Source organism: Chiloscyllium plagiosum, chromosome 6 (assembly GCF_004010195.1).
Source record: "Chiloscyllium plagiosum isolate BGI_BamShark_2017 chromosome 6, ASM401019v2, whole genome shotgun sequence".
NCBI classification, from domain to species: domain Eukaryota; kingdom Metazoa; phylum Chordata; class Chondrichthyes; order Orectolobiformes; family Hemiscylliidae; genus Chiloscyllium; species Chiloscyllium plagiosum.
Genome location: NC_057715.1, coordinates 3,473,461 through 3,477,579, shown reverse-complemented (window position 1 = coordinate 3,477,579; position 4,119 = coordinate 3,473,461). Strand labels below are relative to the sequence as shown.

Below are 4,119 nucleotides of genomic sequence, written 5' to 3'. Positions count from 1 at the left end.
GAGGACATGGAGGTCCTGGGCCTCCTTCACCGCCGCTCCCTCACCACCAGATGCCTGGAGGAAGAACGCCTCATCTTCTGCCTCGGAACACTTCAACCCCAGGGCATTAATGTGGATTTTAACAGTTTCCTCATTTCCCCTTCCCCCACCTCATCCTAGCTTCTAACCTCCAGAAACTCGATCCCCTGACCTGTCCGGACTTGTCCGACCTGCCCAGCTCCTTTTCCACCTATCCACTCCACCCTCTCCTCCCTGACCTATCACCTTCATCTCCTCCCCCACTGACCTATTGTACTCTATGCTACTTTCTCCTCACCCCCACCCTCCTCTAGCTTATCTCTCCACGCTTCAGGCTCTCTGCCTTTATTCCTGATGAAGGGCTTTTGCCCGAAACGTCAATTTTGCTATTCCTCGGATGCTGCCTGATACTGCTGTGCTCTTCCAGCACCACTAATCCAAAATCTGGTTTCCAGCATCTGCAGTCATTGTTTTTACCCACTATTAATGTGAACTCTGCTTAGATTGCATCAGCAAACATATGTCAAAAGGAAGTGCAATTGGAAAGCTTCCTGTTCTATTTTAATGTTGATTATTGTCGTCACTGCTTTCATAATAGAGCCTCGCTTCACTGGCACTCTTGCACTGAAAACCAATTTGGCACAGACTACCGGATAGAATGAAATAATAGCTAAGGTGTCTGTCATTTTATTTAAGAGGCAGACATTCTGGCATCTGCACATTGTGATCAAGGCTTGCATTCAGTTGCTTGGAGAATTTGGTGTTCCATGGAGTTAGCTGTTTGGTCATGTGCTTTTTTAGGGTCACACCTGAGAGTTTGGGTTTCAGACAGACTGGCCTAGGAAAGACAGGGTCAGGAACTGTCTTCAGACTAAGACTTCTCTAAAACTCTTCTTTTTAAATGTGATCATCTAAGACAAACTAGATTCAGAGCTAATTGCTATATTCTTCAGGGGCTGTTTCCTGAACTCTACCAACCTTCTAACTTCCTTCTATTTTCGATCTAACTAACACTGCACACTCTGCTGTTCAAGGCCTGTGGGAACAAGCTCTGAGACACCGTCATAAGGTTGCACCAGCTTTCTAAAGTGATTAGACAACATCAGTGACTCTTACTATTGAAGAACATTATCTCAAAGACCCATGACAACAGACAGACATGTCTGAGACAGAGTCCTCCACCTTCTCAGCAATTGTGATGTTTGGGAGGTCTACCCATGTACCACATAAAATTTGCTGCTGTAGCTCTCCATTTCAACATCAATAACCATTGGAGCACAGCTGAGCAGAGCTTTAAGGTATCTGTGCAGCCAAATGTAGAGTTTCTACTCAGTGTGCATCACTTGTGAAATGTAAATAATGAGATGAAAACCCACCTGTTTAACTGAAGTGAGTTCGGGTGACACAGTGGCTCAGTGGTTAGCATTGCTGCCTCACAGTGCCACGGACCAAGGTTCAATTCCACCCTTGGGTGCCTGTCTATGTGGAGTTTGCACATTCTCCCCGTGTCTGCGTGGGTTTCCTCCGGGTGCTTTGGTTTCCTCCCACAGTCCAAAGATGTGCAGGTTAGGTGGATGGCCTTGGGAAATTGTCCATTGTGTCCAGAGTTTTGTAGGTTAAGTGGATTAGCCATGGGAAATGCAGTGTTACAGGGATAGGGTAGGGGGTGGTGTGTCTCGGTGGAATGCTCTTCAGAGGGTCAGTTTGGACTCGATGGGCTAAATCGCCTGCTTGCACATCATAGGAGTTCTCAAATTCTATGAGTTTCTGAGCTGAATAATGGATTACATGAGCCCTGTGACAGAACAGCCCAACCCAGGTCCACTTACCAATTATAAAACACGCTGGCGATTGATCTCTGCTACACACACTGACATCCTGTGCCACCTCCACTAACTTCTTCTTGCTGTCAACCACATTTTTTTTTTGAGATTGCCCAAATACCCTTACCCCTGCACCATATCAAGAGTGGTTTCAATAAAGTGGAGTATAGTCTTTGAGTGAGCTGATTCTGTACTGAGGGTATTTCCATTGTTGGCTCAAAATTCCAACTCCTACTCATTGCAATTTTTGGACTAGTCCTTTAAATACTGGAGTTAAAACTGCATCATTCAGGACCCATCTCACCTGCTGCTGATGGAACAGGAATCCAAGAAAAGATTTTGTTTTTCAAGTGAATGATTTCAAAAGCCCACAGAGAGAGAGAGATATCGTGAACTTGCACCCCAATTTTCCATGCAAAATTTAACCTTCGTTTTCTCTCCACAGATGTCAGAGAATAGAGTGTTAGTAGTTTCTCTCATTTTTGTTTCAGATAATAACATTGTGACAATATGAACAATGTAATTTTAAGAAAAAGCAAGACTAAAGGTCCACCTACCTTCCTGTAGTTTACAGTAACGGCACTGTTGGCTATTTATAAGACCATAAGACATAGGAGTAGAAATTAGGCCATTCAGCCCATCGAGTCTGCTCCGCCATTCAATCAGGGCTGATAGGTTTCTCAACCCCATTCTCCTGCTTTCTCCCTGTAAACCTTGATCCTCTTGACATTCAAGAATCTATCTATTTCAATTTCAAATATACTCAATGGCCTGGCCTCCATAGCCTTCTGTGGCAATTAATTATGACAAATAATCATTTTTTTATAACTAACCCAGACATGAGGTGAACAAATTTTCAGTCCTGAAAAGCTTTGGGAACTATGGATCCAACATTAACACTTCCTTCAGAGCATACATTGCTTACCATATGTTATGGTTCAAATTATTTACATACAGAACATTCTGAAAGAAAACTCTCTCATTTGCATATGAAGAAATCAATATTAATTGCTTCCAACTTCTCCCTCAGGAGTTTGTCAAGGAGATTTACTACTCACTCTGAAATGCAGTTTCTGCAGAATTTGCACCTCTTCAAGCTCAGGTCACGTTCTTTCGTTCTACGTTCCTGGGCAAGGTGAAACAGCATGTTATCATATATATTACTTAGCTACTTTAGATTCTGACAAACAGCAATCATATCACCTTTCAACCCTCTCTTTCCCAATGAGAATAACCAAATTTGCATAACCATCATGATACAACCGTCCCTCCATCCCTCAATAATTCTGCATGTCATCCTCCATATCTTTTCAATAACTGCAATATCCTGTATGAACTGTGGCAATTGGAGCTGTGCACGTTATGCTAAATGGTTGCATCAATGATTTATACAGTTGCAGAATTAGTTCACTTTTCAGTTCAATATTAACATTTTAATACATCCCCAAATCTGATCTGCATTATTTACTACCACGGGGCATTGTTACAATATCTTCAATTTACTGCCAATATGGCTCTCTGGATCACTTTCATTTTCTAATACAAGTTATTTTATTTCTGTTTAAGTAACTATTCATTTCTCAAATTTTTTTGTCCCCATATTAGGCACTTTTCATTTCTTTACATTGAATATCCTCTAATATTCAAGTACCTTATTTGCAAATATGTTCAAATCCTCATGTATCTTATTCTGTTTGGCTCTGCATCCTTCTACAAAAATAGTTACTTAGCTTGTGAGTTCTATTTCCAGATCATTTATGAAAATATTAAGCAAAATATAGCTCTTGTTACAATGTTAAGGAAAATCAAACTATTAAATTAGCAAAGTTAAAAATCACACAACACCAGGTTACATTCCAACAGGTTTAATTGGAAGCACACTAGCTTTCGAAGCGACGCTCCTTCATCAGGTGATAGTGGAGGGTTCAATCGTAACACACAGAATTTATAGCAAAACTTAACAGTGCGATGTAACTGAAATTATACATTGAAAAATTGATTGCCTATTAAGCCTTTCATCTTAACAGACAATCAATTTTTCAATGTATAATTTCAGTTACATCACACTGTAAACTTTTGCTATAAATTCTGTGTTAGGATTGAACCCTCCACTACCACCTGATGAAGGAGAGTTGCTCTGAAAGCTAGTGTGCTTCCAATTAAACCTGTTGGACTGTAACCTGGTGTTGTGTGATTTTTAATTTTGTACACCCCAGTCCAACACTGGCATCTCCAAATCATATTAAATTAGCAATTGCCAATTTGTTTTTTTAACAAC

General features: G+C 40.8%; 1 long non-coding RNA gene across 1 annotated transcript in view; it reads right to left on the bottom strand.

Annotated features, from left to right (window-relative positions):
* LOC122550435 overlaps positions 1–2,987 on the bottom strand; it is a 24,105-nt gene extending 21,118 nt beyond the window's left edge. Inside the window, exon 1 of the long non-coding RNA XR_006311851.1 lies at positions 2,900–2,987. This is a non-coding gene — a long non-coding RNA (uncharacterized LOC122550435). The remainder of the gene's footprint in view (positions 1–2,899) is intronic.
* Between the last annotated feature and the right edge of the window lie 1,132 nt (positions 2,988–4,119).